Genomic DNA, 13169 nt, shown 5'->3' on the forward strand with positions numbered 1-13169 from the left:
GTGACTCATTAAGAAAGAAATTCAAAGAGGCAAATATTCTCACCGTTGCTTCTCAATTTATATATTCAAATATTCTATATGTTCATAAAAATCTTGACTTATTTCCAAAAAACAGCAATATTCATAATATTAATACTAGATTTAAAGACAAACTTGCTGTCCCCAAGTATCGTTTAGAAAAAGTTAATAGGTCTTTTATGGGAATAGGTATAAAAATTTACAATAAGATACCAAAGGATATGTTGGAATTACCCTTAAATAAATTCAAAACATCTGTTAAATCATATTTACTGAGCAAAGCCTATTACTCACTAAACGATTACTTGAATGACGAGTGTGCATGGCAATAGTTGTTCATGCACTGAATTTTCATTTAATGTTAGACATAGACACCTATATAAATATACATTGTAAATAAACTGGCTTTAAAAAAAAAAAAAAGTAATTCAATTGAGTTTCTTGCCAGTTCTTCTCAATTGGATCTATATACCGAACTGGACGGTAGGGAAAATATAAAATTATAATGTAAAAATTTGACGTTCATAAGCGGCTAAAATGTCCTACATGAATAAATGATTTTTGAATTTTGAATTTTTTGAATTTTGATATCATGACCAATTTTTAACCGATTTTTGTAATTTTTTTATATAGATAATTCTGAACTTATTTTATTAAAATCAAAAGGCGGGCACTTCGTAATAATTATTTGATTATTGCAAATAATAGAAACATAAGTAAATTTACAATTTTGTATGCTAAAAAAAGTTTTTCGCTGCAAAATTTTATTTCTATATCTATAATACTTGTATGATTAATATAATAATGTAAAAATTAATTTACATTAACATCTAATTAATAAAATCTATAAATATACATCCTTTGTAGTATCACAGAAATGTTATACAAACATACCTATATCTATTTGGAATTTCTACCGACCTATGGCGAGACAGGCAACGTCCTGCACCTATTGATTGTTCTTTGAGATGTATTTGGATTCACTAAACCGAAAATTTAAAGAGAAAATAAGTAAAATGAATTTTCGAATTAATTTAAATACCTTCATAATGATTTCAATAATAAAGAAAATTTTTTAATGAAATTGATTAAAAATATAATAAAAAACCTTCTTACTTCGATCGTAATAAAAAATATAGAAAAAACATGGAAGTACCTTTTTAACAACAAAAATAATCATCAGAGATGGTGTAAAGAAAACATGAATTTTAAATCGATTGAATATTGATTTATTACTAGGTGTTCCCCGGAGCCTTGCAAGTGTGAATCAGTATATAATATACACTACATCTTAAGTTAGGATATAAATAGATAGATAAATAGATAATTTTATTTGTATTACTTACAGCACACAAATTACAACATACATACACAAAAAAAAGCGAGATAACATAAATGGCAAAAAAATACATAAAACCAAATGCAACTTTCGTTTGTGAGTGTGCCATAGCAATACAAAATGGCCACAACTCAGTTTATTGCTTCGCTTGCTTTATATAACCTATTCGTATATCATATTTCATTAAAATCCTTTCAAATTTCAATGCTTATCAATATAAGCATGATTGAACAACAAACTTACAAACGTTCAAACATGTTTTCAAACTTGAACATTTATAATATTAATAAGATTAAGTATTTGTTTCTTAAGTAAAACCGGTTCAACTTGTTTACGCTATAACTCAGTCCTATAACACAGTAAGTGTCAAGCTTTTATTAATTGATTTCCTTCCTGGATGGGTATTATTGTAACAAAGGTTTGACAATAATTTACTTCAGCAATTTTCAACCATTATGTATCCATTACATCTAAACTTTTCATCGCAGAATCCTTACAAAATAATTAAACTTTCCTTAATTTCGATGTTACGGAATAGCATCGTATTACAATTTTTTACAAACTGTAAGCAATATTATTTTTAAAAGTTATATTCATTTATCATATCTAACTACATATATATATATATATATATATATATATATATATATAATTATGACGGGTATTTTATGAACTTACTATATTTGTCGTTTCCGGCAATTATTTCTTCATCCGGAAGTCTTCTTCAGGGGTAGTAATACGCTTTGCGTCACAGCGTCTCGCACTATGGGCTTGTGGGATTATCTGCTCGAGCCCACGGTCGATGTCATCTGGTCGATACGTCGAGACCATCACATCATATTAGCCATTAACTGTCCATTATTGCACATAGCCCCCCCCCCCCTTCATAAAGGGGGTTTGCCAGTATTTGCCATAGGTACTTGGCAAACGCCAATGTGGCTTTAGGAGATGTTTTAAAATCTTTAGTCACCTTTTACGATACGATGTGGCCCATTTATGCCGGAACCTACAGCACGTCATGATAATTTACGTAATTTATCATAGTTTTCCTGAAATTATCTCGTTAATTCCCATCTCTTATAAAACATAATTCTGACCTAATTTTGTTGTTATTATTGTTTTTTGGTGTAGTTTACTTTTAGTACGAGCACAGGTTAATTCAATTACAACAATATCTACTGGGGAGAAAGGGATTGTTAGTAATGGAGACTGAGCATCCCATTGCTAGCAATATACTCAACCAGGTCGACCTCCTCGCGGTTCTCCCTGGAAACTATCATGGTTAATTCCTGATGAATTCATCATGATTGGCTAACTGACCTGTTTTCATTCTCATCGATCACCCTTCATTGGTGCTCCGTCAGCGTATTCCGTTAGCGCAGGCGGGGTTACCATACCATTTTCACCCATCAAAAAAAAAAACAATATCTACTAACTATAATACCTACTAGAATCAAATTACATTGTCAATAATATTTATTACACATATATGGACTCATATAAACAGGATAAAGATGATATTTTGTATACTAGTGAAATAATGAATATGTACGTCAATCTATATAAGATCTTCCTAAAGACGACAACATAACCTTCAAGAAAAGAGCATATTCCATTTTAAAAAGCCGGCAGCATACCTGCAATGCCGTTGGTGTTGTGGGTGACCATGGGCGGCGGTAGTCACTTACCATCAGGTGAGCCGCATGCTCGTTTGCCCCCTGTGTTGTAAAAAAAAGACATAATCTTTTTTCGAAAAACGAGAATATGCTTTTGAGCCTCCATCCGTCTGTTTGAGTGTCCGACAAACTTGACTGGACGTAATATTGATATAGCTTTCTTTAAAAGAACGTGTTAACCAGTTTAAATTTCAGAACACTTCTTTATAAAGTAGCGCCAAGGTTTTGATTTCACCTATATATTGAATAGTGTAAAAAAGCAGTAAACAAATAGGATCACTTATAGAAATTTGTTTCTCAGACATTTGTATCGCACTACTTACTTAGAATATCGTAGAATCAGTAAACCATATCATTGCATTTTAGTGATATATCCTTATAACCATTACAAGCTTGACAACATCACTAACGGAACGATCGTTTCTCCCTCACCTTTATTACATACACAATAAGAGCTATCAAGTCCAATCGCGCGTGAACCTAACGCTTGTTTTCCAAAAACACAATTCGAGCCGCACTGTGCCCAATTTGCTATAGATTTTTAACACAGCGAGTGTACTTTTTTCGCGGTGTCGATGTATGAAATTGCGTTAGGGTTGTCAGCGCATGCGCGTTTAGAACAAACAACCACCCCAGTGAAGCCAAATCAACGTCGGTGACCCGACGCGTCTTCGACCGTTATAAAAATATTACAACAAGTTGTATATGAATATGTACCTAAATGTTTATGTTTAGATTACCTACTATTCTAATTATATGTCAATTTTGTATGTAGTGAAATATTTAGTAGAATATCTATTTTAATTAGGTCATTGTGTTAGTGAATTTAGTATAAAAGTTTTGGAGACATTTTTAGCGGTTCATTGAAGATGTATATGGAATAAATTTGGTAAGTATCTACTGGATTATAATAACTAATATTTTAAACAAAATAGATTTAATAATTTTAATAAGCTATATCAACTACCTCTATATTATTCATTATTTTATTTATATAACCTTAATTAAATATTCCTATTGTTTACATCTTAGTTACTTTTCGTAAAACATCAAGTTTGACATCTTTTATGTATATATTGTATTGTACTTATAATTTTTTATAGCATGTACTTATAAATAATAAAAGTACCTATAAAAAAAGAACGGCCACTTTACGAAGACGACGGATACGTAAAATTTTGTTTTACGTACTCAGTAATGATAACGTTTACTGCTTACCTATGAATAATGTAAGAATTTTCAGTAACTACTCTATTTTAGACGAGTCTATACAATTTATTTACTTATTAAACTCTTTATTACACCAGAAACATAAAAATATACAATGAGAATTCAACAATTCATGTGAAATACAGTAGTATAAAGTACACATTAAAATATATTATATTATACATAAAGGTACAAAAGGTATAATTTGAGGCAAAGGTGATCCTTGTTCTATCTATATAACATCATTGTCATAATAATGAATCTTTCGCAACAAATTATTATTAACACCTTGACAAGGATCCTTTATATATAAAAATGCCTTTTATTTCAAAGATTTCTCGAGGAGTATTTTATTTCAAATCTTCTTTCTTGCACTGATATAATGCTTTATTCCCACCAGTCGCCTCTTTTACCACACTGCGGATAAAAATACGTGACATCTTTTTGCCCTCTGGATATCGTGAGAGACGATTTACTTACTTGTATTCTCCATTGTAAGTTAAAATTTCGCTACGTAAAAAAAAAATTCAGTCGAGATAAAATGGAAACGGGACCCATACGTGAGTAAATTTTATCGAATGTAAAATGAATTATGAAATTCGAGTAAAAACAAATAGTGCACTGTAAACACAAACCTACAAGTGTACTGAAAATTTCTTCCTTTTTAATTTCGATTAAAATTAGTGTACCTATTTACTATAGCGATAAGAGGACTTCGGCAAAGTGACACAATAGAACCAAAACTATTCACTCCGACCGTAGTAGGTGTCTCAAACTAATAATTAACGGTCCAGAACTAGAGTAAACAAAGGTTCCGAAACATTACCATAGTAAGTTCACATACTCTTTTTCAATCAAATAGTGCACAATATACACCATAGAAATACCTGCTATACAATAAAAATTAGATTCTGTGATTCTATTTGACGTCAGTCTTAAAATTATTATAATAAAAATAAAGAAAACATCTAAAAATACGTGTCTGTATACATCACAAGCAGACGATTCGATTTGGAACATTCGAGACTGCCAAAGACTCGAAACGTGTCTTTAGACCAAATTGTAACACTCAAAGGAGGCGGAAAAAGGAGAGAGTACATAATTATACGCCTACACCGTCACTACAAATAGTCAATAGTCGAAAGACTGTACTCTCTTTTTGTTTGCATACTAAATATTAAGTTTTAAGTACGTATATTTTGATCTGTATTTTATACTGCTGTATTTAATTTGATATCTTTAATTGTTATTGTATATTTTTTAGTTATTGGCGCAATAAAAATATTAATAAGTAAATGAATAAGACTGAGTTTAGTTTCTTTTATTTATTTTTTATGCAAATAAACTGAAAACGGCAAACAAGCTGACAGCCCGCCTGATGGAAAGTGGTACCGTCGCCTATAGACATGAGCAGTACCATGCATATGCAGATATAACAGAGTATACTCTTTCGCCCATGATACCTGAGGATCCAGATGTTATTCCTCTGTACCCTGTAAATTCACTGCCATATCCTACCCTTCAAAACGAAACACAGCCATGGAAACACAACTGTTTTACGGTAGAAACTCGAACGGGACAGAGGTGCCCAAGCAAACGACATTTTGCACAAAGTCTCCCTCTAGTTTCACACTAGTGAATTAGTGATTCAAATTAAATAAGGTCATTCTGAAAGAACATCTTTATAATATACTAACTTGTACTTGTTCGTCCGTGAAACCAGGGTATATTCGCTGAATGGGATAATAGTAACTCATATCCTTCTAAATCCCATGTATCACGTATCCCATACATCACACTTAGTAATCATTGGTCAAGATGTTAACGTATTAAAAGGTAATAAACAAGCTCACTTTCACATTTACAATACGAGTATTTGTAGAGATGGAGGTAAATCGTATATCTTCATCTATACATAGATGTGAAATTCCGACGTCTAAAGGTGAGAATATCTAAAAGGCTTCTTTGAATTCCTCCGGCTTCGCTGTCGCGGAAAGGTTCGCTTTTAGCACAGATATTCTGAGACTCTTAACCTCAAGCGATTTCACTATATCCGAGATAGTAAAAGAAAATTCTTGCTATTATTATACAGTACTTTTATTCTTCTATCACTTAGATCTTAAATACATAGTGTCTAATCATACTATGTTCTTATGTCTCTTGTTTTGTAGGCAGAAGACAAAGATCGTTGTGTGTATAATGTAAAAACTAGGTACTTTTCGAAATCCCTTCTGTAGTAACAATGTATAAACTATAGGTAGATGTCTTTCCATTATGTCTCATGTGTGTCTTTCTATGTCATCTTATTTAACGGTTACTAAATGCCTTGAAGGTTCATCATCATATTATCCGCTTTGGTAATATTTTAAGAGTGACGCTGTTGCCCATCCCTCTATCTTCTCACCACTAATGTTCCTTTATTTGCCTTTTACGACACCCACTGGAAAGGAAGGGATGGCCTATTCTGTGCCGGGACCACACGGACGAATTTGTTTGTGTGTGTATTGTATGAATTGATTTGTTTGTGTACATGTTGTTAATATTTATAATGTGTTTCTTTCTTTTAAGGGAACGATAAAGAATTTTTAGTACAAACAAAAACTTCAACTAGAAGAGGTTCTCTGTTCGACTGAATATAGTTTAATATAATTAGTTTAATTAGTATTCAGTAATTAGTGCACTTACATTTTCGATTTTTGAGTATGATACCATAGAATTCTGGTTTGTACTCATATACTCATAATTGCTGGTGCACGCAAGGTGAAAGCCATTTAATTGCTTTAAGCTAAATAATTAGCTCTTATATATAGACAAATCCATTACGTTGTAACTAATAACATGAAAGTTACGCTTTAATTAATTACAGGTAAAGCCTGTCTACGTGAATTAGATAAAACAAGTATAATTAGTCTTGATTAATTATAATACAACAACATATGAGCTTATTAGACATATTTAGTTGATAAAATTAAAATTTGCCGTTGCCGTGTGGTCCCGGCATAGAGTACCTAGGCCATTCCTTCCTTTCCCATTAGTGACGAAAGAGGCGATTAAGGAAGGGCGAGTGATAGGCAGCAGCGGCCCTCTTGAAACATCTCCAAAACCTAACTGCGGTTGCCAATCTGTCTATCAAGTATGACAAATACTGGCAAAACCCCCCGGGGAAGGCTTATGTTCAGCTGTGAACAGTTAAAAGCAGATATGATAATGATGATGATGAAAATTTGCCGTGTATTTCCGGCATATAATAGGCTATCCCTTCCTTTCGCGTGGGTGTCGTGAAAATCGACTACAGGAGGCTAAAGGATGGGCAGCAGCGTCTCTCTTAAAACATCTCTAAAGCCTAACTACGGTTGCCAATCCGTCGGCTAAGCGTGGCAACTACTGCTAAAAACCCCAAGGAAGAGGCTTATGTCCAGCAGTGGACAGTTAAAGGCTGATGTGATGATTACATAAAATGGAATGGCAATTTAACCCATGAGTTGTACGAGTATATACCATAAGCACCACAGAGTAATCAATGGTGCAGTTTACGTCTATAGACGACGACTACCACTTTCCATCAAGTGGGCCGTTACCTTGTTTACACTGATATGACCATGGTATCCAATATGCGGATATATGAAAACATGCTCGCCATGCTAAAACTCAGGAAATATTTAAACCAACATTTGTGTTTGGAAGAGAATCGTGAATATGGCAGAAGAAGCATGAAAGCAGAATTAATGCTGTAGAGCTGAGATGTCTGAGAAGTATGTGTGATATTACATTAAAAGATAAAGAGAGTAATAGTGTGATTATGCAGTGACAAAGACCGAAAAGAAAATATTGCGTTGGTATGATTATTTGGAAAAGATAGATCAAAGAAGAATGAAAGAAATGTATTGAGTATGTATAAAGGAAAATGTCGGTATGAGTCGCCTAGACGCATATATGCAATATCACCGACCAAATAGGCAATATTCTGAAGGAGGGCCAAATTAAAAGTACCCGTAACCGGCGAGCGTGTATGAAAACATTAATGAACGAAAGAGATCTGTTTGAATCGAGGCATTTAGTGCTCTATTGATTCTACCTACACTAATAGAAGACAGACGTAACAGATATTTATGTACGTATGAAATATTTACTTTTGTCACAATTTCAGACCAGAGGCTATTTTAATCAGATTAATAACGCCAGCCGTCGGACATCACTTTAAATATTTAATATGCACGACCATTTTTCCAGACTATTCAGTTCAGTAAAACTCGTCACCGGTAAATAAATAAATAATATACCTAGTATATAAAAAATAAACAACACGATGCTTCACAGTATTGTTATTTTAAGTGATTTGAATAAATAACCAAGAAACATATAAATATACAATGACAATAAGAAATTTCAAATGAAATACAATAGCATAAAGTACAGATATATATATATATATATATATATATAAAGTTAGGTACAAAAGGCGATCTTAGGGCAATCTCTTACAACCTTTGGTTAAAGGAAAACAGAGAGATGTGGGTAGGTAGCCCAAGAGTAAATTAATAATTATTCCCGCGACCTTGCCCACGTGATCAAGATATATTCACTGACCAAACTAAAACGTAGTTTTTATCCTTCTCCATACCATATAGCCGTAGTACTTAGGTATATACTAAATTTCAAAGTGATTTATTAAGCCGACAGGGCGCAAACAAACTCACTTTCAAATTTATAATATTAGTAAAGATAGGTAAATTCTGAATATAACTAAAGGAAAATGATGGATTATTTTTATTTAACTGCCGATCGCTAGCTACCGAGCGGATTTGCGAGCGAGCTTTCTTCTTGTTGTTCTTAATGGATGATAATGGAATTTTCACCCCGCCTATCGGTATAGGCTGGCGTTGTACCAATGAGAGATGATAGGTGAGAATAAAAACAGGCCATTTAATCCATTGTGACGAATTCAACAAGAATTAATCACGATGGTTTCCAGGAAGAACCGCGTCGAGGTCGCCTTAATAGGGTAATTTGGTGGCAATGGGGGTTGACGTCCCCATTACTAACAATCCATCTCTCCCAGGCTACCAAATAGCATCCAACTTCACACATCATTCGCCTAAAATAATAATAGGAAAATCTCATAAAATATTTATGTTTACTCAGTTGGGATAATACTATTTTCCGGACTAGATTGATTATTCTTACTTATATAAAAATCATCCGTTTGGGGTCGGCATAATGCGGTTTTCCCTTACATTTGTCTCTATTTTCAGCCATCAGTATTCTCTAGTCATATTATTACATCATTGGATACATTCACTCGTAAATATAAAAATGATAAACAAGTTTTGAACACAAATATACGAATAGTTACAGGAATTATATGTAACTTTGAACTTCTAAAACTTTATGTAAGTTATAACTATGGACATATTTATAGGTACTAGTGGCCGCCCAGTGGTCGAAATTCGACCACTTATATTGTAATAAATAGATTTATTACGGTTATGTTTGACATTCAGGAAGATTATAGACAAATTATAATAAAGACAAACAATATTAATCTATTCTCAATTTGACAACAGACTTTAACAATAAACAAAAGACTATATATGCGTGTGTGTATGTCAAATACATGGTAGTGTGTTTAATGTTTTTATTGATTTAATGTATTTTTGTGTATAATTTTTGAAAAAATATTCGCAATTTGCACTGTGCGAAATTTTATACTCCTCCGTCCGCGCAATATAAAGGGGGTACAAAGTTTTTTGCTTTACGTATTAATATATAGATATAAACTTGCCAGCTCCTTTTCCACAGAGAAACAATAAAAAAAAGACCTTTATCCTTATTTCATCTGCTTTCATAACTTGTTGAATGCCTACATCAGATTTCTATCCCAGATTAGTATCTACAGCTATACAATCTAATTATAACAGAATACACATTATTATATTTGCGCTATATCTGATAACTATTCAGACTAAAACATGTACAATACTGAAAAGGAGCCGTATCTCTAAGAGCAATCTTTACATATACTCCTCGTATACGTTGTTGTAATGTTGCAAAGGAAATATAAGTAATATCCACACGGAACAGGAATAAGAAGTTCATCTTGTCGATTTCCTGTGCTACCTTTGGATTATTTTCTAACCTTACAACATAAAGGCATATAATTTGTAGATGTAAAGTGTAAAAGAAACTCCTTAGCCGACTGTTGATTGATGCGTTATTTTATATATTATAAATTCGTTTGTTTGTCCTGACTGACTATTACTGTACAGTCAAAAATACTAAGTTTTGAAAGTTACAATTTGTAACATATATTTTTTTGACAATTTTGTAACGTAATTTTAACTTAAAGGGGAAATATGACACTACGCGTGTAAAGCCATAATTTGTCAGATTGTCAGTAAGTATGTATGATAAAGGACACAATAACATTTCGAACAAAATTCCACTTATTTAGTACTACATATTCCTTACATAGAAATAAAAAAAAACAGACTGTGTTTATTCGACCATTTATTGTGTGGAAACACTTTATCTAGATGTTGTTTCCAACATTTTCCACATATACAAGATCGTTACGAACAGAGTTTCATGTGTTTTTGCTGTAAAGGCTTTGAGGTTACGATCCTTGGTGAATTAAATTTTAATTTACATCTTTATTGCCTGACGCGAGATTTCTCTTACTCAAATGTAGGTATGCTGTCTAGGATATGAATAAATAATATTAGATTTACATGTATAACTACTTGATCAAACTTACCTACTGATGTTGCTTTGCAAAAATCAAGTGCGAGCTGGTGTTTCGATCAGGTCAATTTAGTGGGGAACTTTTCTAAATTGGGTCATTTCTGAGTTGTACGCTCTAATAATTTAATGATATATTAAAAAATTGGTAATCTAGCGGGAAGCGCACTTTTCTTTTTTAAAGAAAGATCACTAGTTTTCTAAAAGAAAGATTTAAATTCGATCATAGAGGTATAATAATACACTATGTGTTACGTGAGGTTTTCTCCAATACGGAAAAAAATTTCACTCTTTTCGTCATATATAATATTATTTTTATATACAATACATTTTCCGAAAAAATATTGATTTTTAAAATTTAACTATTATTTGAATGTCATTTAGTTGACTTTCATTCAGAAGTATCAAAAAAATATTCATCAAATGAAACTTCGTATTCTTTTTTTTATACAACTAAGAATGGCAAACAAGCTGACGGCCCACCTGATGGAAAGTGGTAACCATCGCCTATAGACATGAGCAGTACCATGGACATAACAGAGTATACTGTTACGCTCATGATACCCCCCATGCGTTGCCACTCCTGTGGACTCAGTTGTTATTCCTCTATACCCAGTAAATTCACGCCATATTCCACCCTTCAAACCGAAACACAGCCATGCAAACAACTGCTTCACGGTAGAAACACGAATGGGACAGAGGTACCCAAGCAATCGACTTTTGTACAAAGTCTCCCTCTGGTAACAGAGTATTCTGTAACAGAGTCGAGATTTTAATACGGAGACGAGGAATGCCGTAAGGCAAAAAGCAAATTACATGTCTAATATTATACTTTTGGTGTTATAACCTAAATTAGGAACAAAATTGCAAATTCATCCAGCGCCTGTCACAAATTTTATTAGCTAAAAATATTCTACACGTGTAACTTAAGTAGTTATTTCAGTAACTTCTCATTACTGCTTAAACCTAATTCACAACACAAAATTAATGGCATTAAATTAAATTTCTTTATTACATTATATAGTATGCTAATACTGAGTAAAATGAATGGTTGAGAGATGGGTAGCTGCGTCCCTCTACAAACATCACTAAAGCTTAACTGCAGCTACCAACTCGCCTGCCAAGCCCCATAGCGTAGCAACTACAGGCAAACCCCCCAATAGAGGGAGGCCTATGTTCAACAGTGGATAGTTAATGGCTAATATATTGACGATGTTGATAGTCATGATTGTTAGCACTTGCTGGAACTTTGTACACATTTAGATATTAATAAAACAACAGTTTTACTATTCCACGATAAAGTTGTTACAGTTGTAATAAATACTAGATTGGTTTCGTTATGTTTACAAATAATATCGATATTAGATTACTAGCACTAATATGTATTTCTTATTTTTATTATGTTTCATATTTAGGTACTTCTGACAATAAAACCAGAACAGTTCCGAGCTCCGCGAAGTTCTTTTTATAAATAGGTAGTTGAGTCGAAAACTAAAAAACACGAAATGAGCATCTCCTTGCTTTTGGAACACGCTTAAAAATAAATAAAATATGACTAAACATGTAAATGATTATTACGTTGTATTTGTTTCCATCATCATAAGATGATGATAGGATGATGTTGATTATTTCTAAAATGTAACTAATTTTATAGTGTACATATGATATGCTTAGATTACAGTAATATGATAAATATCGAGAGCTAATCAAATTAATCGAGCCAATCCTCCAAGTCCAATTACTGCCAACCTCGTTCACCGCAGTAATAGAAAATAATACGGCAACCGAACACTACGAAATCATCTATTACGGCAAGAAGATTAGTTTCTAGTCGAGAAGCTTCTGTTTTTGTACATATACATACATATATGTACAATCGGAGATGTACAAAACATAACATGCATTTACAATTAAATTTAGCACTCATTACTAATCAGTTAATGATGTGTTTTTTTATACAACTTAGAATAACAAACAAACTGACGGCCCACCTGATGGAAAGTGGTAATCGTTGCCTATAGACATGAGCAGTACCATGGACATAACAGAATACGAGTATACTGTTTCGCCCATGATACCCCCCATGCGTTGCTCCAAGGACTCAGGTGTTATTCCTCTGTACCCAGTAAATTCACGCCATATCCCATTATTCAAACCGAAACACAGCCATGCAAACACAACTGCTTTAG

General features: G+C 32.9%; 1 protein-coding gene across 10 annotated transcripts in view; it reads left to right on the forward strand.

Annotated features, from left to right (window-relative positions):
* Nucleotides 1-3672: 3672 nt before the first annotated feature.
* LOC113516982 (sodium bicarbonate cotransporter 3) overlaps nt 3673-13169 on the forward strand; it is a 56464-nt gene continuing 46967 nt past the window's right edge. For all 10 annotated transcript variants that reach the window (XM_052901951.1, XM_052901952.1, XM_052901955.1 and 7 more), the window contains exon 1: nt 3673-3922. The gene's annotated coding sequence lies outside the window, so the exon portion shown is untranslated. The remainder of the gene's footprint in view (nt 3923-13169) is intronic.

This window comes from Galleria mellonella, unplaced genomic scaffold (genome assembly GCF_026898425.1).
Source record: "Galleria mellonella isolate WM207_F2 unplaced genomic scaffold, CSIRO_AGI_GalMel_v1 utg83, whole genome shotgun sequence".
In the NCBI taxonomy this organism is placed as follows: Eukaryota; Metazoa; Arthropoda; class Insecta; order Lepidoptera; family Pyralidae; genus Galleria; species Galleria mellonella.